The sequence below is a fragment of the Ananas comosus genome, linkage group 1, assembly GCF_001540865.1.
Source record: "Ananas comosus cultivar F153 linkage group 1, ASM154086v1, whole genome shotgun sequence".
NCBI classification, from domain to species: domain Eukaryota; kingdom Viridiplantae; phylum Streptophyta; class Magnoliopsida; order Poales; family Bromeliaceae; genus Ananas; species Ananas comosus.
The window spans coordinates 6070770-6096274 of NC_033621.1; the positions used below are offsets into that span (position 1 = coordinate 6070770).

Genomic DNA, 25505 nt, shown 5'->3' on the forward strand with positions numbered 1-25505 from the left:
TAGACGTCTTGCTATGGTTGGATTAGCTTCCAAGGTGGGTTTAATTTATCGAATTCAATAGAATATCCATTATATTTACTAAAATCTTGCATGGATGTTGCTGTTTGATTGAAGTTGGATATTCAAGCCTAAAATCATTATAATAATTTATGAAATGCTGAAATCTGGACTTGGGGCATGTTAAACCTGCATGTAGGGATGTTATATACTGAAATTGGACTATAGTTATGTATAAATCTACAGTAAACCTTCTTTGATACTCTATTGTTAGTTTTGAACTACGTTGACTGTTTTTACCTGTTTTTCATACTAATTAAAGGGTTGTGAGTATTCGGATTAGTATAAGATATTTTACACTCTTACTGAGAGGCCAAATGAATTTTTATAGTAATTGTAGACTAAGTTGTTTAGTAGGGTGTCGTCGGAGTCGACAATGGTCTCGAATCTTGCCTATTCATTTGCTTGTTACTTCACTCATATGTAGTAGCTGGCAGAGACTACATTCTTATAGAAATCGAGCCCCTAAAAAAGTTAAAAAGAGATAGTTGTAGCTATTGTTGTATGGTCATATTTGCTAGCCCATTATTTAAAACTTAGCCACAAATTATGATTAGAATTCAATATCGTTGATCATTATGTAAACATCATCGCCTTTTCTTATAAAAAGAGAGAAAAAATAAAGTATATAATCCAACTATACACAAATCTGTCACGCCCGGGTATCAGCGGAAGCATACCCGATACATGCACAGATCCGCCATATACCTGCAGTATATAAGGTGTCAACCAACACAAGTCAAAGAGGTACAAATCATAAGGAATCATAACCTGATATCAGAGCAAAGTATAACTCAACAGTACTACTAACAAAAGGAAAGTATGTACTAATCTCAAAGAAACTCAACAAGCGATCAAACTCAAAACTATAAATACAACATTTACATATAGGGTCATCTCAAAAGAACTATATATAATGGGGTCTCTCTACACACTGGTCAACATCAACCTCGTCCATCCAAAACTAAGTAGCGAGGTGATCACCTATAAGGACTCCACGCTATGTCTAGCTAGTCGCGACTCCATTGCCGTAGTCCCTAGCTTCTCCCGTAGTAGATGGCTCTGTAAAAACAACAACAAAGAGGGCGTGAGAACTATTAAACAATAGTTCCCAGTGAGTAAGCCGCCAGCCTCGGCGAATTACACCACTAGGCTCATGATGTACTATTAGAAATGTAAGAACATTTATTGCATGATAAATAAATCAACGATAATTAATATTGAACATGTATGATACTATTAATTGTATCGACCAAACAGAAGTAAGTAAAGTGATTACTTAACACATAAACATGTCATATAAAAGGTAACTGTACACTGGATAATGGTAATCATTTATTACTATCCTTTAGTAATTTAGTTTAATTCATAAGGATCTACACAAGGTAGTCCAGCTTGCGCCGCGCCTAATGGCCCCGTGGTAGTATGCACTCCCCACGACAATCCACTTCGGCACCCAATCCTGCACGGGCGAGCAATCTGTCACGTAGGCCAACTTCGGAGTACCGGCTTGTGGGGAGCGACCCTTACAAGCATGTGCGAATGAGCACAATGGCAAACAAGCACTATCCATAGTTCAACAGTTCCCAATGATCATATCTTAACATGTAAAGTTCACGCTCTCGACCTGTAGGTCGGAATCTTAATATAATGAAAATGCTAGTATTCACTAGTTCAGCAATTATAGAAAAGTGTTACAAAGATACATAAGTCAATGATCTAGAGAACTTATCAATACAAATGAATGATCTATCCAGATACCAAACGAACCTCTTTGTTCTATACTTCATAAAAGTAGGACAAAGTCATTTACTAAATATGCATTTGAGCCCAATATAAAGATCACTACTCATGATTCTATTACATTATAGAGATTCATTCGATTCAATGGCAAATAGGTTATGGCATTCAATACTCTGTAACTAATAGTCATTTGTATTTGCACATACTATCAATGTGAGGAAGTGAATTCTCGAAATCCGAGGATGGTACTTCGTTTAGAATCGACTAATTATCGAGTGCGTACCCTTCGAAAAAGCTAAAGATGTCCAAGACACAAAGAGTGCATTGGAAACGTGTCCGTGAGAGCAAATACGCGAAAATCTGACTTAGCAGATTTTGCTCTCAGGGACTGGTCCCTGGAAGGGAGGACCGGTCCCCGTAGCTGATGGTTACGGGGGAGGTTGATGCAACCAGTCCCTGGCTGAGGGGGACTGGTCCCCGTGCGCGACGCCAGCGAGAGAAAGCCAAAATCGGCTAAGTCCTGAAAATCAAGCTCTCGGGGACCGGTCTCTCAGGCGAGGACCGGTCTCCCGAGGACCGGTCTCCCAGGGAGATACCGGTTCCCGTACGCGAAGAAGCCTTTTTGGCCGCGGGGACTGCTCTCGGGGACCGGTCTCCCCAATGAGGGACCGGTCCCTCTGGGCGAAAACTGCCCAGTAAAGGCAGGTTGAGAGATGAAAAGTTGAAGGGCTAAATTAAATTTTGTTACATTAGAGGGGCTTATGAGCCCACTCCCTCTCTCATTCTCTCATTTCTCTCTCTCTCTCTCACTCCCTCTCTCTCCCTCTTTCTCTCTCTAGAAAGAGAAGAAGAACAAGAGGAATAAGAAGGAGAGGAAGAAGAATGAGGAGAAGAACAAGGTGGAGAAGAAGAAGGAAATCAAGGAGAAGGCCTTGGACACCTTTACCTCTCTCTTCTCTCACCATTGGAGTAGCTCAAGAGGTAAGCTACTAAACCCTAGCTTCTAGAACTTAGGGTTTTTGGGTTTTGAGCTTTGGAAATGGGGTCAAATGGACCTCTAGCACCATTGTTGGTGGATCAAAGCTAGTGGTTAGGGTTCCAATTGCAAATGGCAAGATGGGAACCCTAGGGCACCCAAAATGGCATTTTTGGAAATAGATGAGATTGATCTCATTTGAGGCCTTGCAAACCTAATTGGTAGGTCACAAAACGCGGGGGCGAAGTTGATTTTGCGATTCAACTAGTGGATTGGGAGCTATCAGCAGAGTCGGCGGCCGAGCCCACTGGGAACTACAGAAGATAGTTCTCACCCCACTCTATTTCCAGTGGTAGGTACAGGGCTGCCGAGAGAGGACCGCGACAAGAGCATCGCGCCCGACCAGTGAGACCGTGGTAGTATAGTAGCTTTCCTTTTTACATTAGCACACCTATGTATTGAGAGAGATTCATTGTAGGTGAGGATTTGGAGAGCTATGTATTTTGGATGAATGATGTAATCATTTAAAGAAAATAATGTAAATGAAAAAGGATGAACTATTGTAATAGTTAGCAAAGTACTCTCTTTATTTCACATGTTATTCCTATGGATTACATGCTCTCGTAGTTGCCGGCACTATTTGTGCCCCGTTGAATGTGTATGTTTAGAATTTAAATTCCTGGGAAATTCTTGTACACATTCTTGTTATGAGCATTAGGCGGACAGGGGAGGTGCTGTCCGTTCGGCAGTCCGTCCGCTCGCCGCGCCCGAATCGTGCCAAATCGGTAGTGGTTTCGGGGCGGGCATGACAGTGTCTTATGGTATCAAAGCAATGAGAGCAAGTAAAGAGAGAAAGTCTAGGATGACCTAGGAGACCCTAGGTTGGTAAGCCCTAAGGTTATAGGTGCATGAGCGGAACGTGAACCTATAACGATGGCGGAAGTTGATTCGATTGGGTCGAAGTTGGTAATATGTCTCTAGTTACGATTAGAGGCGGATTCAAGTGGTATGAGTTTTTGTCTTGAGGTGGTTGTGTCGGCGGCCGACGACATGATACCAAGAGTCTAGAACGAGTACACTTGTGTGCTTCCGCCCGATTTCGTTGTTGAGTTGTTAAATGTCGTTATTGCGACGAAATGAACGGGTTAAGAGAATTAACCAAGTAATTGCATTTCAGGAGCCAATGGCGCAAAGGAGACGCCCGAGTACAAGGTCTACTACGGCACCACCTCCTGAGGTGCCCGAGCAGACTGAACCGAGCGTGATGGATCGGTTGTAAGCGCAAGTGACCGCGCTGACCAACGTGGTGCAGCGCCAGGAGACCCGATTCGAGCGGCTCCAGGATCTTTTAGAGCGGCAGGTTGCGGCGGCGGCTGTGACAGTGAATGAGGGCGGTGGTCCGCCCGCACCCTCGACTCATGTACCCGGAGCGGTGGAGGGTGAGGGCATAGCGGCGGTTCCGGTGATGGCACGCCCACCGCCAGCGATCGTACCACAGGCGGCATCGGGATCGGCTACACCCGATGTGTCGGCCGAAGACGTGGAGGGAGAGCGCGCATTAGCGGCTCTTATCAAGTTCAACAAGTTCTATCCGCCAACCTTCGAGGGCGAGAAGGTGGAACCGGAGATGGTCGAGTCTTGGATTGACTCGATGGAAACCCTCTTCGATGATTTGCGTACCTTGGAGAGGGACAAGGTGTATCTCGCCACCCATTGCTTGGAGAAGACGGCGAAGGTCTGGTGGAAGCGCGTCAAACGGGATCGGCTTTCCGGCCTTCCGCCAATGCTGTGGGAGGAATTCAAGTGGGAGATGTTCGCTAACTATTTTCCCGATACATTGAAGCGGAAGCTCAAGGAGAAATTCCGCAAGTTGGAGCAAGGGGACCGCTCAGTAGCAGAGTATGAGCAAGAATTCTCCCATATTATAGATTGCGTCCCGGATGTTGTAAAGGATGACCGGGACCGGGCCGAGTGGTTCTTGCGAGGACTTCGGCCGGGAATTTACAAGGTCGTGTAAATACTCAAGCTCACGACCTTTGCGAAGGTCTTCGATCAAGCCCTATGGGCGGAGCACGGAGATGCCCATGTTCGGGAGAAGCGTGAGCTTTTAGCCGAATCCAAGGATAAGGGCAAGAAACGCCAAGGCGGCGGTAGTTCGGGGGGACAAACACGTTACAAGAAACCCCCAAAGTATCCGCGCACTCAACAGAAGAGTGGTGGAGCGCAACGATGCATTGTACGCGGCGGAGACCACCCGGTCTCGCGCTGTGAGCAAGGCCGAGGCAAGTGCTACAAGTGTGGGCAGCCGGGGCACTTCATTCGAGATTGCCCGGGAGGAGGAGCCTCACCTGCCCCATCGATTGCATCAGCGCCGGCGATTCCGGCTCACTATGGAAGAGTTCCACCGACCGCCGTGTCGACGGGACGCACGGTGATGCCGCGTCAACCTGAAGTGGCGCGATCGGCCCTGAGCGGACGGGTATTCGCCGCTCAGGTCCAAGCTGAGGAACCTGCGGAGGCGGAGGAGCATCGCCTTGTGGCAGGTATGGTTTTAATTAACGGAGTTCGCTCCAGGGCTTTATTTGATACAGGAGCCACGCATTCATTCCAAAGTAGGTCATTCGCACGCATGCATGACATTCTCATAGAAGCGAGTGACAAGTGGCGAGTGGAGGGCCCTGGGTCGACATTTAACACCTATTCGGAGTGCGCCTCGTGCCCGGTACAAATAGGCGACTGGATTATGCCTATCCGGACATTGGAACTCAGGAAGCTCGAGGTTGATGATATCATTCTGGGCATGGACTGGCTCTCGAAATACCACTCAACGATCGACTGCAAGAGCAGGGTGATCACATTCCGTGAGCAAGGACAAGAGGAGTTCACATATCGGGCTTGTCAAAGCTCGTGCTTCGTCGCGACAGTGTCGGCGACGAGAGCAAGGAAGATGGTTAACAGCGGTTGCACGGCATTTTTGGCAACTGTTGTGGAAGTGGAACAAGTAGCTCCAACATTAGAGGAGTTAACGGTGGTGCGAGAGTTCCCGGATGTATTTCCCGCAGAATTACCGAGGATACCACCGGATCGGGAGATCGAGTTCGTCATAGACTTGGTTCCCGGTACCGCACCGATCTCGAAGGCTCCGTACCGAATGGCACCGGCGAAACTGAAAGAGTTGAGGAGTCAATTGCAAGACCTCCTCGACAAGTAATTTATCCAGCCAAGTGTATCACCGTGGGGAGCCCCGGTGTTGTTTGTACGGAAGAAGGATTGATCGTTTCGACTCTGCGTGGACTATCGAGAATTGAACAGAGTCACGATCAAGAACAAGTACCCACTACCCCGAATCGATGACCTGTTCGATCAGTTGCAGGGGTCGCGTGTGTACTCGAAGATAGATTTGCAGTCCGGCTATCACCAACTACAGATCAAGCCGGAGGATGTGCAGAAGACCGTGTTTCGCACGCGGTATAGAGACTACGAATTCACGGTCATGCCATTTGGACTCACGAATGCTCCAGCGGCGTTCATAGATTTGATGAACCGTGTCTTCAGAGAGTATTTGGACCGATTTGTCGTCGTCTTCATAGACGGCATATTGGTCTATTCTCGCAGTGACGAGGAACATGCCGAGCATTTGAGAATAGTGCTTCAAGTCCTTCGGGAGGAGGAGCTATATGCTAAGCTGAAGAAGTGTGACTTCTGGCTTCGCGAGGTTGCCTTCTTAGGGCATGTGATTTCCACGGGTGGAGTTTCTGTAGACCCGAGGAAAGTTGAGGCAATTAAGGATTGGCCGCGCTCGACGAATGTCACGGAGGTTCGAAGCTTCGTGGGCTTGGCGGGCTATTATAGGCGGTTTGTGGAAGGCTTTTCCAAGATAGTGATTCTACTTACCCGCCTGACTAAGAAAGGCACCAAGTTTGTTTGGAGCGAAGAGTGCGACCGGAGTTTCAAAGAGTTGAAGCAGAGATTAACTTCGACTCCGGTGCTCGCTCTACCGGTACAAGGCGAAGACTTCGTAGTCTACAGCGACGCCTCCTATCTAGGACTGGGGTGTGTTTTGATGCAAAACGGGAAGGTGATTGCTTATGCATCCAGTCAGCTGAAGAGCTATGAAAAGAACTACCCCATCCATGATTTGGAGCTAGCGGCGGTGATTTTCGCCTTGAAGCTGTGGAGGCACTACTTATATGGTGCCTATTGTGAGATTTACACGGACCACAAGAGTTTGAAATATCTGTTCACACAGAAAGAGCTCAACATGCGTCATCGGCAGTGGTTGGAGCTATTAAAGGATTATGACGTTGATATCCTTTACCACCTCGGGAAGGCAAATGTGGTCGCGGATGCGCTGAGTAGGAAGTCAGCGGAGAACCTTGCCATGCGGGTTACAAATCAATCACCCCTATGGCTGGAGATGGAGCAATTGGACCTCGAAGTAGTTACTCCCAAGACTCCAGCTCAGTTGATGGGACTGGTTGTCCAACTGACCTTATTGGAGAGGATCAAAGATCTGCAACCCGCAGACCCAGAACTCCAAAAGGTGCGGCGAAACATCGAGGAAGGTCGAGGCGGCGATTTCAATATAAACGCTGATGGTACGCTTCGGTTTCGAAACCGATGGTGTGTGCCAAAGATGGAGAGCTTTGTGAATTGATTCTACAGGAAGCACATCGGTCTCCGTATGTTGACCACCCGGGCGGCACCAAGATGTATCAAGGACTAAATATGCACTACTGGTGGCCGAGAATAAAAGGTGATATTGGACGCTTCGTGGCAAAGTGCCTAACATGCCAACAAGTAAAGGCCGAGCGTCGATTTCCAGCGGGAAAGCTTCAAAGCCTACCAATCCCCGTTTAGAAATGGGAGGATATATCGATGGACTTCGTGGTCGGCTTGCCTCACTCAACGGGCGGCCACGATGCAATTTGGGTAATTGTGGACCGATTGACGAAATCGGCTCACTTCTTGCCGATCCACACCACGTGGGCAGGCGACAAGTTGGCGCAGGTATACCTTGATGAGGTAGTGAGATTGCACGGGGTGCCGAAATCGATCGTGTCGGATCGCGACCCCCGGTTCACCTCACATTTCTAGAAGAGCCTGCAGGAAGCCCTTGGCACATGGCTCAACTTTAGCACCGCATTTCATCCCCAGACCGATGGGCAAACAGAGAGAACCATTCAAACTCTGGAGGACATGTTGCGAGCGTGTGTCATCGACTATAAGGGAAGTTGGTGTGATCACCTACCTATGGCCTAGTTCGCCTACAACAATAGTTATCATACTAGTGTGGAGATGGCACCGTTCGAGGCTCTCTACGGGCGGACGTGTCGGTCTCCTATACACTGGAGTGATGTAGGTGAGCGGGCTGAGTTCGGCCCTGATGTATTGCGAGAAGCGGAGGAAAAAGTCCGCCTTGCTCGCAAGAGATTGCTCACGGAGCAGTCGAGACAGCAAAGCTATGCAGATAGGCGCCGACGAGATATGAGTTCGCGGTGGGCGACCGCGTATTCTTGAAGGTTTCATCGATGCGGGATGTGAACCGGTTTGGAGTGCGGGGAAAATTGAGTCCCCGATACATTGGACCCTATGAAATATTGGAGCGAGTTGGCACGGTGGCTTATCGACTCGCTTTGCCACCGAAGCTCGCGGATGTACACAATGTGTTCCATGTCTCCAATCTCCGCAAGTATATTCACGATCCCGAGCATGCAATGCTATATGAGCCACCGGAGCTTCAAGAAGACTTGAGTTATGAAGAGTTTTCGGTGGAGATTATCGCCGATAGGTACGAATGTTGAGGAATCGAGAAATTCCCTATGTGAAGGTTCGGTGGAGCAATAATGATGATCGCGAGGCCACCTGGAAACTCGAGGATCTGATAAGAAAGCACCATCCTCATCTATTTGAGGAGTAAGGTATGGGTTTGAGTTAAAGTTAAGAATTGAGTTAATTTCGAGGACGAAACTCCTTTTAAGGAGGGGAGGATGTGAGGAAGTGAATTCTCGAAATCCGAGGATGGTACTTCATTTAGAATCGACTAATTGTCGAGTGAGTACCCTTCGGAAAAGCTAAAGATGTCCAAGAAACAAAGAGTGCATTGGAAACGTGTCCGCGAGAGCAAATACGCGAAAATCTGAACTTAGCAGATTTTGCTCTCGGGGACCGGTTCTTGGAAGGGAGGACCGGTCCCCGTAGCTGATGGTTGCGGGGGAGGTTGATGCAACCGGTCCCTGGCTGAGGGGGACCGGTCCCCGTGCGCGACGCCAGCGAGAGAAGGCCAAAATCGGCTAAGTCCTGAAAATCGAGCTCTCGAGGACCGGTCTCTCAGGCGAGGACCGGTCTCCTGAGGACCGGTCTCCCAGGGAGAGACCGGTTCCCGTACGCGAAGAAGCCTTTTTGGCCGCGGGGACTGCTCTCGGGGACCGGTCTCCCCGATGAGGGACCGGTCCCTCTGGGCGAAAACTGCCCAGTAAAGGCAGGTTGAGAGATGAAAAGTTGACGGGCTAAATTGAATTTTGTTACATTAGAGGGGCTTATGAGCCCACTCCCTCTCTCATTCTCTTATTTCTCTCTCTCTCTCACTCCCTCTCTCTCCCTCTCTCTCTCTCTAGAAAGAGAAGAAGAACAAGAGGAACAAGAAGGAGAGGAAGAAGGAGGAGAAGAACAAGGTGGAGAAGAAGAAGAAGATCAAGGAGAAGGCCTTGGACACTTTCACCTCTCTCTTCTCTCACCATTGGAGTAGCTCAAGAGGTAAGCTACTAAACCCTAGCTTCTAGAACTTAGGGTTTTTGGGTTTTGAGCTTTAGAAATGGGGTCAAATGGACCCCTAGCACTATTGTTGGTGGATCAAAGCTAGTGGTTAGGGTTCCAATTGCAAATGGCAAGATGGGAACCCTAGGGCACCCAAAATGGAATTTTTGGAAATAGATGAGATTGATCTCATTTGAGGCCTTGTAAACATAATTGGTAGGTTACAAAACGCGGGGGCGAAGTCGATTTCGCGATTCGACTAGTGGATTGGGAGCTATCGGCAAAATACGACCGATTTAGCTTTGTCTTGGACCAAGGAAGGCTAAAGCCTTTTCGTAAAGTTCGCCGAGGATCATTTCTAAAGCCTCTACATCGGTAAAAGGTGGGAGGTGCCATCCCGAAACTTTCGAACTCCTTTCTATGTCTTAGATTGCATTTAATCTCATCTCTTACATGTTGCATTGTAGGATTGTATAGTAGCTCCATTCCTTATGCTTTCTAATTGATAACTTAGTGTACTTGGAACGCTTGGTAACTTAGATAGGTGAGGATTGGGTCGGAACGTGGATCCTATGATGTGAAAGAAAAGAGATGAACCCGATGGGGGTTGGTGACATAGAAAGTAGTGTTTAATGTTAAAGAACAAACGAGTGGCATCCAACTGTTAAAGAATAACGAGTGGCATTAATGTAGTGTAAATGACACTAAAGGTTTGAGAACCTAGGGATAGATGGATCCTTTAGAAAATGCCTTGTGGATAAAGAACTTAGTAAACCTAAGTACCCTCACATGGAGAGGTTGTCGATGAGTTATTGAGACATTGACCCTAGTTGTCGGGCATCCTCACTTGAAGAGGATTTGATTGGGTTATTGACCCTAGTTATAGTGCATCCTCACTTGGAGAGGATTTGATTGGGTTGTTGACCCTAGCTGTAGGGTACCTCACTTGGAGAGGATAGATCTAGCTCACAGTCTGCTTTCGGGGTAGTATAGCCATCCATATCCCCACATGGAGGGGATTGTCGTCGAGTACTCCGGAGTGTCGGGCGATTAGGACCACTTGGAGGTCCGGACCACATGGAGATCCGCAGACGGTCCCGGGCTTGGGTGCACTTGGAGTCCCTCCCTACTTTGGGATTGAAATGTGAGTTATTGGCGAATCCAAGGGCTTCGCCACAGATTGGGTAAAAGAGCAGTGAACAATATCATTGAACATTATTATTCGAACATAGATCGAATTTGTTAGCATGATAGTAAACCTTTACTATATGATGCATGCATTCATTACATATGATTATGGGCATAGTAGCATAGTTTTCCTACTATTGCATTTACAGCTTTCAGATATCTATCTATCTATCTATCTGTTGTTGCTTGTGCCCACTTGGACCTAGTGGGGAGATCGGCAGAGTCGGCGGCCGAGCCCACTGGGAACTATGGAAGATAGTTCTCACCCCACTCTATTTCCAGTGGTAGGTACAGGGCTGCCGAGAGAGGACCGCGGCAAGGGCGTCGCGCTCGACCAGTGAGACCGTGGTAGTATAGTAGCTTTTCTTTTTGCATTAGCACACCTATGTATTGAGAGAAATTCATTGTAGGTGAGGATTTGGAGAGCTATGTATTTTGGATGAATGATGTAATCATTTATAGAAAATGATGTAAATGAAAAAGGATGAACTATTGTAATAGTTAGCAAAGTACTCTCTTTATTTCACATGTTATTCCTGTGGATTACTTGCTCTCGTAGTTGCCGGCACTATTTGTGCCCCGTTGAATGTGTATGTTTATAATTTAAATTTCTGGAAAATTCTTGTACACATTCTTGTTATGAGCCTTGGGTGGATAAGGGAGGTGCTGTCCGTCCGGCGGTCCGCTCGCCGCGCCCGAATCGTGCCAAATTGGTAGTGGTTTCGGGGCGGGGCGTGACAATCAACTCTATAGTATAATATAGAACATAGGGGGTTTCCACTTGCTCTGGTTAGGTCAAACCAACCTATTAGTCGACAACCTCATCCAATTATACTTTCTTGCGGGAGATCTGAAGTCTTCGATTCCCCTCAACTTAATTCAGGTTGAACTGCCCTGAAATTCAGCTTATTCTAACTCAAAACAGTTCCAATGCTCAGCCTAGAGCAATACTCAAACCTGCTGCGAACAATTATAAAAACTGCATTAGCATCATCACTAAAATCCTCAAATTCAGCACATACTGCTTACTTAGGTTCAGTATAGGGTTAACCTCCTCCCCGACTTAGATGACAACACCTCAAATCTGCTCAAAATCACCCTTCGATTCAGCTCTAACTGAATAATTCACAGCTGAAAACAGTTCAATGAGCTGTCGCCACCTGCTGTGAACATGATCCAGAAACAGCATTAGGATTTCTTAATTGAGGCTCCATTTCATTTACATAGATCTCTTACTCGTAGTTCGGTTTCCTGTTGATTGAATTACCCTTAACCCAGTCCTCAAGTGTTAGGTATTTAGCACATCCTTCACCTCCAATCTGCTGAAACAACCCAGAAAAAGAACAGCATCAGCATACTTGTATGGCTACATAAAGTAGTCAGAATCTTACTTAATCAATTTTCGATCAAGAAATCTACTTATCATAAGCTGAAATACCTTCCTACTTAACACACAAGATCACAACCTCAGCACAAAGTAATACTTGTAGTTGCTGTCAGCCAACAACTAAAATCAGCATTATTATCCATTACTAAACCTTATATAGCATCAAAAAGTACTTAGTTGGCTAATTACCTTTGCCAAACTTCAATTCAGCTCTTTCTTGTACTAGAGTAAAGAAATTACAGCAAAACACCTTTTCGTGCTGCAGCTGGATATCCCTTAAAGCCGACTGCATCAACAGTTCACAAAACTACAACAACTTCAACTTTAGATCCCCAAATTAAGGAAAAGTGAAGCTAACTACCTTTTTACAGCTCTCCCTCTACCATTCCCTGTAATAAGCTTGAAGAACACTATCAAAACGACTCTTTTCTCCTTCCAAACGCCAGCTCCAAGCCTTCCCAAATAGCTAGCATCAAAGAGGGGAAGAAATCAAGCGTCAACTCCTTGTTTTCATCTTAGAGAGAAAAAAAACACTAAAGAGAGAAAAGAGAAACTCCAAACCTTATTCTCCAGCTCCGGGGTGATGCTAATCTGGTCAGGAGTTGAGCTGGAATGAATAAGGGAGAAGCTCAAGGTGAAAAGACCAAAAAATCCCCAAAGCCACGCAGCTGCTGCTAAGTCTGCATTGTGTACCGGTACAGATACACCCCTGTTACTGGTTACACAGTGCAGAATTTTGAAACAAAGCTACAATAATGGACTTTCTTGCTTCCCGTGCTCCGATCACTTTCAAATTTGATCACCAACTTCTCCGAACCCTTTAAAACATGTTGGATGGTTCCAAGCATCATCCCTACACTCGAACTCTGCAATTTGCCAAAGTTCAGTGTATCACATTCACCCCTCCTAAAAAGGAGTTTTGTCCGCGAAACGAAAACATTACCTCAAGTTTTCTTCAGAAAAGGTGAGGATAGTGCTCCTGCATTGCACTTTCCAATTCCCAGGTGGCTTCGCGTTCCTCCTGATTACTCCAAAGTACTTTGCATAGGGTATTTCCTGATTTCGAAGTTGTTTCACCTCTCGAGCTAAAATTTCAACTGGTTGCTCTTCAAAGCTCAAATCTTCTTGTAATTTCATTGGAATACTCTCCAAAATGTGAGTCAGATCAAATATATACTTTCGAAGAGTAGATACATGAAATATATTATGCACTCCAGATAGATTTGGCGGTAATGCAAGTCGATGTGCTACTGGACCGATCCGCTCTAATACTTCATAAGGTCCAATGAATCGGGGACTTAGTTTTCCTCGAATGCCGAATCTTTTTACTCCTTTTTTCGGTGAGACTTTTAAGAACACATGATCTCCAATTTAGAATTCCAATTCCCATCGACGTTTATCAGCATAGCTCTTCTGTCGACTTTGTGCGGTCACCAACCTTTCCCGTGTAAGTCGGACTTTAGATTCGGCTTCCTGCAAAACATCAGGACCCAAGATCAACCTTTCACCTACTTCACTCCAATGAAGTGGTGATCTACACTTTCTTCCATAAAGAGCTTCAAACGGTGCCATTTTGATACTTGCTTGATAACTGTTGTTATAAGCAAATTTTGCCATAGGTAAAAACTCTGGCCATCCGCCTCGGAAGTCTATTATACATGCACGTAACATATCCTCGAGTGTCTGAATAGTGCGCTCGGTCTGCCCATCACTCTGAGGGTGGAAAGCACTACTAAAATCCAATCGGGTACCCAAAGCCTCCTGTAAACTCCTCCAGAAATGCGACACAAATCTAGGATCTCGATCTGATACAATAGAAACAAGTACCCCATGTAATCGTACAATATCATCAAGGTATACTTGGGCGAGTCTCTCTCCTGACCAAATAGTACGAATAGGAATAAAGTGGGCAGATTTGGTTAATCTATCCACGATTACCCAAATAGCATCATGACCCGATTGTGAGCGAGGTAAACCAACGATGAAATCCATAGTAATCTTTTCCCACTTCCATACTGGTATAGGTAAACTCTGGAGCTTTCCTACAGGGAGTCGATGTTCAGCTTTAACCTGCTGACAAGTTAAACATCTAGCTACAAACTCTGAAACCTCCTTTTTTATTCCAGGCCACCAATAAGTCAACTTCAAATCCTTATACATCTTTGTACTTCCAGGATGCAACGCATATGGTGCCCGATGTGCCTCTGTAAGAATTTCTTCTTTAAGGTTTAGATCTGCGGGTATACAAAGTCTATTGCAGAATTTCAACAATCCTTGATCATCCACTTGAAATTCGCCAGTATAATCAGCAGTGATTTTGGCCCGAATTCTTTGCAGAAATTCATCTTGAACTTGCTTTTTTTAATTCGATCAGGCAGAGTGGGTTGCACAATCAATGACATAAGCCTCCAGGGTGTGTCAGGAGCTACAACTTCTAGTTTCAATTGCTCCATTTTCCTTTACCAAAAGTGATTGTGAGGTTATCAACATCGCCAAATTTTCCATCGACTTTCGACTTAAAGCATCTGCTACAACATTGGCTTTCTCCGGGTGATAGAGAATAGTCAAATCATAATCCTTGAGCAACTCCAACCATCTGCGTTGTCTCAAGTTTAATTCCTTCTGAGTAAACAGATACTTTAAGCTTTTATGATCTGTATATACCTCGCACCGCTCATTATAAAGATAGTGGCGCCATAGCTTTAGAGCAAATACTACAGCTGCCAACTCCAGATCATGTGTAGGGTAGTTCTTTTCATAATCCTTTAATTGAAGCGATGCATATGCAATTACTTTTCCATTTTGCATTAGAACACACCCTAATCCACTCAGTGACGCATCACTATAAATCACATAATCCACACCAGTCACTGGTAATGTCAAAATCGGAGCGGTAGTCAACCGTTTCTTCAATTCTTGAAAGCTTCTATCACAAACTTCATTCCACACAAACTTAGCCCTTTTATGTGTCAACCGAGTAAGTGGAGTAGACATTTTAGTAAATCTTTCCACAAATCTCCGATAGTACCCGGCTAGTCCAAGAAAGCTTCGAATCTCAGTAACATTGGTCGGCTTAGGCCAGTCTTTAATTGCTTCAATCTTCTTAATTTGGATCTACAGCAATCCCAATTTTTGAAATTACATGCCCCAAAAATGCTACCTCTCAAAGCCAAATTCACATTTCTTTAACTTTGCGAACAACTTCTTTTCTCGAAGGACTTGCAACACCAATCTCAGATGGTTTTCATGCTCCTCATCGCTTCGAGAATAGATCAAAATATCACGATAAAAACTACTACAAACCTGTCCAAATACGGCTTGAAGGCACGGTTCATTAAATCTATAAAAGCTGTTGGGGCATTCGTCAGTCCAAATGACATAACTGTGAATTCATAATGCCCATACCGTGTTCTGAAAGCAGTTTTAGAAACATCTTTAGGTTTGATTTTCAATTGAGGATAACCAGACTGCAAATCAATCTTAGAATACACTTTTGATCCTTGAAGCTGATCAAATAAATCATCAATCCGTGGCAACGGATATTTATTCTTGATTATGACTTTGTTGATTTCACGATAATCAATACACAATCTGAAAGATCCATCTTTCTTCTTAACAAATAATACTGGAGCTCCCCAGGGTGATATACTCGGTCGAATGAAGCCTTTATCTAGCAGATCCTGCAACTGTGCGTTCAGCTCTTTCAACTCCGCAGGTGCCATCCTATATGGTGCTTTTGAGATTGGGGTAGTCCCGGAAACAAGATCTATCACAAACTCAACCTCCCTATCGGGTGGCATACCCGGTAATTTAGCTGGAAACACATCATGAAACTCCCGTACTACTGGAATATCATCAACACTAGCAACTCCTCCATCACTAATAGAAATGTTAGCCAAATAGGCCACACAACCCCTTCGTATAAACTGTCGTGCTCGCGAAGAACTGATTGTCATAGCAAACAATGAACTTTGACATCCCCTGTAAACAAACTCCTGCTGGCCCGGTTCCCTAAAGGTCACCGTTCTGTTCGTGCAATCAATAGTAGCATAGTACTGTGCCAACCAGTCCATACCCAATACTACATCAAACTCACCTAGTTTGTGTAGTGCTAATAAGTCCACTGGCATAATCCAGTCACCTACCCGAACTGGGCAGTGAGGGCAATACTCACAAATATCCAGGGTATGGTCGGGCACGATAACTCTTTTCGAATGCAAAGCAGGTACTAACAGAATGCTATGCAACTCGGCAAATAGCGGATCAATAAAAGAGTGCGATACACCAGTATCAAATAATGCACGAACATGAACATCATGAATCATAATGATACCTGCTACAACCTCCTCTACTGCTGCAGCCTCCTCAGTCTGTGCGGCATACATATGCTCACTCGAACCCTGTCGAGAACTCTTAGACTGTCGCTATCCAGGTGGTCGCCTCGACTGGTACGGTGCTTATGGGGTCCCCTGACTCGGAGTTGAAGATGCAGGTGCTGACGCTGATGATGGTGCTGGTGAAGAAGCCCTCGGGCACTCAGAACGGAAATGGCCCTCCTGACCGGAAAGGAAGCACTTGCCCCTACGTTGTGGACACTACAGTGGGAAATGAGGACCACTACAGATCACACAACGCGGTGGCCGACGACGCTCAGGTGCTCCTCGAGGTGCGGAAGAACCTCGCCCCCTCAACTGGCTCGGTTGACCCCTCGGGTACTTTGGCGGTCTCCGGAAAAGCTGCTGACCACTACTCTCAGCCCCCGGCCTCTTCTCTTTATTTCGATCCACAATCTCCCTTTCTTTCACAATCTCTGCCCCCTTCTCAACAATCAATGCCTGGTTCACCACATCCCTGTAAGTCGATAGGTTTGACGCCTGAACCAACTTGAAAATCGCAAGTCCCAACCCTACCTCGAAAATACGGGCCTTATCCTCATCATCTCTGACCACAAAAGGAACACAGTGTAACAATCGAGAAAACTCTCGCTCGTACTCAGCCACTGTCCTGTCCCCCTACCTCAGATTCCTCAGATCTCTCTCCATCTGTCTCTTTATACTCTGTGGAAAGTAAGTTGTCAACAGTAATTCCTTAAACCTCTTCCAAGTGATCATAGATAAATCAGTACGGGGATCCTCGCAAATATCTAACCACCACCTGTACACCTCGCCATCCATATGGTGTGTCGCAAACCAGACTCGGTCTCGCTCCTCTACAAAGGTATCGTAAAATAACTTCTCTATGTGCATTAGCCACTTTCAACTACCCAATGATCAGTTTTTTCGCCGTCGAATACACGAGGATTGCAACGGCGAAATTCATTCAGTCGCTCCATCATCTGCTCTCGCTCCTCAGGCCCTACCATCTCTGGTAACATTGTCCCTGTCGCAGCCACAGGCACTGGGGGTGGTACCACTGTCTCCGGTTGGTGCTCAGCACGTGGGGTTGGCGGTGAAGTATCTGGTACTGGTGACTATACTCTCGCAGTCGTATCCCTCTCAGGTACTGTTGGCACCGAACTCGGGACCTCTCTATCAGTCGTCTATCGCAGTAGCAAATCCTCTAATCTCTTCATTCTTTCATCTTGCCGGCGTGCAGCATCCATCTGTTGTTGCGCTGCTGCTGCTTGCTGTGTCACCAGGTCTGTCAACACTGCAAGCTAATCCTGCAACTCACGGACCTCACTAGATCCGGAAGTAACGGAGGTCTCCACTTCCTCCGCATCAGCTGCCTCGGCTGCTCTGACTTTCCTGGAACGAGTCGTAGGCATCCTAAGCTGCAACAAACATAATAAGCGTAAGTTAATAAAACACTCTATCGCAACCCCACTCAAAAAAATAACCCCCAATCAGGCGAAAGTAATGAAATGTAACACATACTAACTTCCGATGTCACGTTGTCGGCCGCCAACGTGGTCCTCTGCAAAGTTAATAGTTGTACATTTCAATCAAACTCCAACTAATCGGAGTTTATATAATACCCAATCACAATACTTTCGCTATAAAATTAAATAGACATCGTCTCTCACGAGCCTATTTCCTACGGTACAACCAACCTAAGGTTTGCTAGGTCCACTAAGACTCCACCCTAGGCTCTGATACCACTATAATCTGTCACGCCCGGATATCAACGGAAGCATACCCGATACATGCACAGATCCGCCATATACCTGCAGTATATAAGGCGTCTACCAACACAAGTCAAAGAGGTACAAATCATAAGGAATCATAACCTGATATCAGAGCAAAGTATAACTCAACAGTACTACTAAAAAAAGGGAAGTATGTACTAATCTCAGAGAAACTCAACAAGCGATCAAACTCAAAACTATAAATACAACATTTACATATAGGGTCATCTCAAAAGAACTATATATAATGGGGTCTCTCTATACACTGGTCAACATCAACCTCGCCCATCCAAAACTAAGTAGCGAGGTGATTACCTATCAGGACTTCACGCTATGTCTAGCTAGTCGCGACTCCCTTGCCGCGGTCCCTAGCTTCTCCCGTAGTGGATGGCTCTGTAAAAACAACAACAAAGAGGGCGTGAGAACTATTAAACAATAGTTCCCAGTGGGTAAGCCGCCAGTCTCGGCGAATTACACCAATAGGCTCATGATGTACTATTAGAAATGTAAGAACATTTATTGCATGATAGATAAATCAACGATAATTAATATTGAACATGTATGATACTATTAATTGTATCGACCAAACAGAAGTAAGTAAAGTGATTACTTCACACATAAATATGTCATATAAAAGGTAACTGTACACTGGATAATGGTAATCATTTATTACTACCCTTTAGTAATTTAGTTTAATTCATAAGGATCTACACAAGGTAGTCTAGTTTGCGCCGTGACTAATGGCCCCGTGGTAGTATGCACTCCCTACGGCAACCCACTTCGGCACCCAAACCCGCACAGGCGAGCAATCTGTCGCGTAGGCCAACTCCGGAGTGCCGGCTTGTGGGGAGCGACCCTCACAAGCATGTGCGAATGAGCACAATGGCAAACAAGCACTATCCATAGTTCAACAATTCCCAATGATCATATCTTAACATGTAAAGTTCACACTCTCGACCTGTAGGTCGGAATCTTAATATAATGAAAATGCTAGTATTCACTAGTTCAGCAATTATAGAAAAGTGTTACAAAGATACATAAGTCAATGATCTAGAGAACTTATCAATACAAACGAATGATCTATCCAGATACCAAACGAACCTCTTTGTTCTATACTTCATAAAAGTAGGACAAAGTCATTTACTAAATATGCATTTGAGCCCAATATAAAGATCACTACTCATGATTCTATTACATTATAGAGATTCATTCGATTCAATGGCAAATAGGTTATGGCATTCAATACTCTATAACTAATAGTCATTTGTATTTGCACATACTACCAACTCTATAGTATCATATAGAACATAGGGGGTTTTCACTTGCTCTGGTTAGGTCAAACCCACCTACTAGTCGACAACCTCATCCAATTATACTTTCTTGTGGGAGATCTGAAGTCTTCGATTCCCCTCAACTTAATTCAGGTTGAACTGCCCTGAAATTCAGCTTATTCTAACTCAAAACAGTTCCAATGCTCAGCCTAGAGCAATACTCAAACCTGCTGTGAACAATTATAAAAACTACATTAGCATCATCACTAAAATCCTCAAATTCAGCATACTGCTTACTTAGGTTCAGTATAGGGTTAACCTCCTCCCCGACATCGATGACAACACCTCAAATCTGCTCAAAATCACCCTTCGATTCAGCTCTAACTGAATAATTCACAGCTGAAAACAGTTCAATGAGCTGTCGCCACCTGCTGTGAACATGATCCAGAAACAGCATTAGGATATCTCAATTGAGGCTCCATTTCATTTACATAGATCTCTTACTCGTAGTTCGGTTTCTTGTTGATTGAATTACCCTTAACCCAGTTCTCAAGTGTTAGGTATTCAGCACATCCTTCACCTCCAATCTGCTGAAACAACCTAGAAAAAGAACAGCATCAACATACTTGTATGACTACATAAAGTAGTCAGAATCTTACTTAACTAATTTCCGATCAAGAATTCTAAATCATAAGCTGAAATACCTTCCGACTTAACCCACAAGATAACAACCTCAGCACAAAGTAATACTTGTAGTTGCTGTCAGCCAACAACTAAAATCAACATTATTATCCATTACTAAACCTTATATAGCATCAAAATAGAGTAATTAGTTGGCTAATTACCTTTGCCAAGTCTCAATTCAGCTCTTTCTTGTACTAGAGTAAAGAAATTACAGCAAAACACCTTTTCGTACTGCTGCTGGATATCCCTTAAAGCCGACTGCATCAACAGTTCACAAAACTGCATCAACTTCAACTTTAGATCCCCAAATTAAGGAAAAGTGAAGCTAACTACCTTTCTACAGCTCTCCATCTACCATTCCCTGTAATAAGCTTGAAGAACACTATCAAAACGACTCTTTCCCCCTTCCAAACGCCAGCTCCAAGCCTTCCCAAACAGCTAGCATCAAAGAGGGGATGAAATCAAGCTTTAGCTCCTTGTTTTCATCTTAGAGAGAAAAGAAAACACTAAAGAGAGAAAAGAGAAGCTCCAAACCTTATTCTCCAGCTCAGGGGTGATGCTAATCTGGTCAGGAGTCGAGATGGAATGAATAAGGGATAAGCTCAAGGTGAAAAGACCAAAAAATCCCCAAAGCCACGCAGCTGCTGCTAAGTCTGCATTGTGTACCGGTACAGATACACCCCTGTTACCGTTTACACAGTGCAGAATTTCGAAACAAAGCTACAATAATGCACTTTCTTGCTTCCCGTGCTCTGATCACTTTCAAATTTGATCACCAACTTCTCCGAACCCTTTAAAACATGTTGGATGGTTCCAAGCATCATCTCTACACTCGAACTTTGTAATTTGCTAAAGTTCAGTGTATCACATTCACCCCTCCTAAAAAGGAGTTTCGTCCGCGAAACGAAAACATTACCTCAAGTTTTCTTCAGAAAAGGTGAGGATAGTGCTCCTGCATTGCACTTCCCAATTCCAAGGTGGCTTCGCGTTCCTCCTGATTGCTCCAAAGCACTTTTACATAGGGTATTTCCTGATTTCGAAGTTGTTTCACCTCTCGAGCTAAAATTTCAACTGGTTGCTCTTCAAAGCTCAAATTTTCTTGTAATTTCATTGGAATACTCTCCAAAATGTGAGTCGGATTAAATATATACTTTCGAAGAGTAGATACATGAAATACATTATGCACTCCAGATAGATTTGGCGGTAATGCAAGTCGATATGCTACTGGACCGATCCGCTCTAATACTTCATAAGGTCTAATGAATCGGGGACTTAGTTTTCCTCGAATGCCGAATCTTTTTACTCCTTTTGTCGGTGAGACTTTTAAGAACACATGATCTCCAATTTAGAATTCCAATTTCCGTCGACGTTTATCAGTATAGCTCTTCTATCGACTTTGTGCGGTCACCAACCTTTCCCGTGTAAGTCGGACTTTAGATTCGGCTTCCTGCAAAACATCAGGACCCAAGATCAACCTTTCACCTACTTCACTCCAATGAAGTGGTGATCTGCACTTTCTTCCATAAAGAGCTTCAAACGGTGCCATTTTGATACTTGCTTGATAACTGTTGTTATAAGCAAATTCTGCCATAGATAAAAACTCTGGCCATCCGCCTCGGAAGTCCATTATACATGCACGTAACATATCCTCGAGTGTCTGAATAGTGCGCTCGGTCTGCCCATCACTCTGAGGGTGGAAAGCACTACTAAAATCCAATCGGGTACCCAAAGCCTCCTGTAAACTCCTCCAGAAATGCGACACGAATCTAGGATCTCGATCTGATACAATAGAAACAGGTACCCCATGTAATCGTACAATATCATCAAGGTATACTTGGGCGAGTCCCTCTCCTGACCAAATAGTATGAATAGGAATAAAGTGGGCAGATTTGGTTAATCTATCCACGATTACCCAAATAGCATCATGGCCCGCTTGTGAGCGAGGTAAACCAACGATGAAATCCATAGTAATCTTTTCCCACTTCCATACTGGTATAGGTAAACTCTGGAGCTTTCCTGCAGGGAGTCGATGTTCAGCTTTAACCTGCTGACAAGTTAAACATCTAGCTACAAACTCTGAAACCTCCTTTTTTATTCCACGCCACCAATAAGTCAACTTCATATCCTTATACATCTTTGTACTTCCAGGATGCAATGCATATGGTGCCCGATGTGCCTCTGTAAGAATTTCTTCTTTAAGGTTTAGATCTGCGGGTATACAAAGTCTATTGCAGAATTTCAACAATCCTTGATCATCCACTTGAAATTCGCCAGTATAATCAGCAGTGATTTTGGCCCGAATTCTTTGCAGAAATTCATCTTGAATTTGCTTTTCTTTAATTCGATCGATCAGGGTAGGCTGCACCACCAACGACATGAGTCTCCAAGGTGTGTCAGGAGCTACAACTTCTAGTTTCAATTGCTCCATTTTCCTTTACCAAAATTGATTGTGAGGTTATCAACATCGCCAAATTTTTCGTCGAGTTTCGACTTAAAGCATCTGCTACAACATTTGCTTTCTCCGGGTGATAGAGAATAGTCAAATCATAATTCTTGAGCAACTCCAACCATCTGCGTTGTCTCAAGTTTAATTCCTTCTGAGTAAACAGATATTTTAAGCTTTTATGATATGTATATACCTCGCACCGCTCACTATAAAGATAGTGGCGCCATAGCTTTAGAGCAAATACTACAGCTGCCAACTCCAGATCATGTGTAGGGTAGTTCTTTTCATAATCCTTTAATTGAAGCGATGCATATGCAATTACTTTTCCATTTTGCATTAGAACACACCCTAATCCACTCAGTGACGCATCACTATAAATTACATAATCCACACCAGTCACTGGTAATGTCAAAATCAGGGCGGTAGTCAACCGTTTCTTCAATTCTTGAAAGCTTCTATCACGAACTTCATTCCACACAAACTTAGCCCCTTTATGTGTCAACCGAGTAAGTGGTGTAGACATTTTAGTAAATCCTTCCACAAATCTCCGATAGTACCCGGCTAGTCCAAGAAAGCTTTGAATCTCAGTAACATTGGTCGGCTTAGGCCAGTCTTTAATTGCTTCAATCTTCTTAATTTGGATCTACAGCAATCCCAATTTTTGAAATTACATGCCCCAAAAATGCTACCTCTTAAAGCCAAAATTCACATTTCTTTAACTTTGCGGACAACTTCTTTTCTCGAAGGACTTGCAACACCAATCTTATATGGTTTTCATGCTCGTCGCTTCGAGAATAGATCAAAATATCATCGATAAAAACTACCACAAATCTATCCAAATAGGGCTTAAAGACACGGTTCATTAAATCCGTAAAAGCTGTCGGGCATTCGTCAGTCCAAATGGCATAACTGTGAATTCATAATGCCCATACCGTGTTCGAAAAGCAGTTTTAGAAACATCTTCAGGTTTGATTTTCAATTGATGATAACCAGACTGCAAATCAATCTTAGAATACACTTTTGATCCTTGAAGCTGATCAAATAAATCATCAATCCGTGGCAACGGATATTTATTCTTGATTGTGACTTCGTTGATTTCACGATAATCAATTCACAATCTGAAAGATCCATCTTTCTTCTTAACAAATAATACTGGTGCTCCCCAGGGTGCTACACTCGGTCGAATGAAGCCTTTATCTAGCAGATCTTGCAACTGTGCGTTCAGCTCTTTCAACTCCGCAGGTGCCATCCTATAGGGTGCTTTTGAGATTGGGGTAGTCCCGGAAACAAGATCTATAACAAACTCAACCTCCCTATCGGGTGGCATACCCGGTAATTCAGCTGGAAACATATCATGAAACTCCCGTACTACTGGAATATCATCAACACTAGCAACTCCTCCATCACTAATAGAAATGTTAGCCAAATAGGCCACACTAGTAGCTCCAACTTTAGAGGAGCTATCGGTGGTGCGGGAGTCTAGGATGTATTTACCGCAGAGTTGTCGGGGATGCCACCTGATCGGGAGATCGAGTTTGTCATAAACTTGGTTCCCGGTACCGCACCGATCTCGAAGGCTCCGTACCGAATGGCGTCGGTGGAATTGAAAGAGTTGAGGAGTCAATTGCAAGACCTCCTCGACAAGCAATTTATCCGGCCAAGTGTATCACCGTGGGCAGCCCCGGTGTTGTTTGTACGGAAGAAGGATGGATCGTTTCGACTCTGCGTGGATTATCGAGAATTGAACAGAGTCACGATCAAGAACAAGTACCCACTACCCCGAATCGATGACTTGTTCGATCAGTTGCAGGGGTCGTGTGTGTACTCGACGATAGACTTTCAGCCCGGCTATCACCAGTTGAAGATCAAGCCGGAGGATGTGCAAAAGACTGTGTTCCGCACGCGGTATGGACACTACGAATTCACGGTCATGCCATTTGGACTCACGAATGCTCCAGCGGCGTTCATGGATTTGATGAACAGTGTCTTCAGAGAGTATATGGACCGATTTGTCGTGGTCTTCATAGACGACATATTGGTCTATTCTCGTAGTGACGAGGAACATGCCGAGCATTTGAGAATAGTGCTTCAAGTCCTTCGGGGGGAGAAGCTATATGCTAAGCTGAAGAAGTGTGACTTCTGGCTCCGAGAAGTCGCATTTCTAGGGCATGTGATTTTCGCGGGTGGAGTTTCTGTAGACCCGAGGAAAGTTGAGGCAATTAAGGATTGGCCGCGCCCGACGAATGTCACGGAGGTTCGAAGCTTTGTGGGCTTAGCGAGCTACTATAGACGGTTCGTGGAGGGCTTTTCCAAGATAGTGACTCCACTTACCCGTCTGACCCAGAAAAGCACCAAGTTCATTTGGAGCGAAGAGTGCGACCGGAGTTTCAAAGAGTTGAAGCAAAGATTGACTTCGACTCTGGTGCTCGCTCTACCGGTGCAGGGCGAAGACTTCGTGGTCTACAGCGATGCCTCCTATCTTGGATTGGGGTGTGTACTGATGCAAAACGGGAAGGTAATTGCTTATGCATCCCGTCAGCTGAAGAGCTATAAAAAGAACTACCTCATCCATGATTTGGAGCTAGCGGCGGTAATTTTCGCCGTGAAGTTGTGGAGGCACTACTTATATGGTGCTCATTGTGAGATTTATACCGACCACAAGAGCTTGAAATACCTGTTCACACAAAAGGAGCTCAATATGCGTCAGCGGCAGTGGTTGGAGCTATTAAAGGATTATGATGTTGATATCCTCTACCACCCCGGGAAGGCAAATGTGGTGGCGGATGCGCTGAGTAGGAAGTCAGCGGAGAACCTTGCCATGTCGGTTACAAATCAATCACCCCTATGGCTGGAGATGGAGCGACTGGACC

General features: G+C 44.8%; 2 long non-coding RNA genes across 5 annotated transcripts; both read right to left on the bottom strand.

Moving 5' to 3' along the window:
- Positions 866 to 12752, bottom strand: LOC109709625. 3 transcript variants are annotated; one of them, XR_002216179.1, is made up of 6 exons: positions 12669 to 12752; positions 12469 to 12573; positions 12297 to 12393; positions 11988 to 12039; positions 11526 to 11883; positions 866 to 1119 (listed from the first exon to the last, which is right to left on the bottom strand). It is a non-coding gene; the product is annotated as an uncharacterized LOC109709625 (long non-coding RNA). The 3 variants fall into 3 exon arrangements; XR_002216177.1 differs by having other exon boundaries at positions 11526 to 12039; XR_002216178.1 differs by having other exon boundaries at positions 11526 to 12042.
- Positions 18550 to 20760, bottom strand: LOC109709636. 2 transcript variants are annotated; one of them, XR_002216183.1, is made up of 8 exons: positions 20724 to 20760; positions 20523 to 20627; positions 20351 to 20447; positions 20210 to 20264; positions 20041 to 20105; positions 19825 to 19936; positions 19581 to 19732; positions 18550 to 18627 (listed from the first exon to the last, which is right to left on the bottom strand). It is a non-coding gene; the product is annotated as an uncharacterized LOC109709636 (long non-coding RNA). The 2 variants fall into 2 exon arrangements; XR_002216180.1 differs by lacking the exon at positions 18550 to 18627 and having other exon boundaries at positions 19440 to 19732.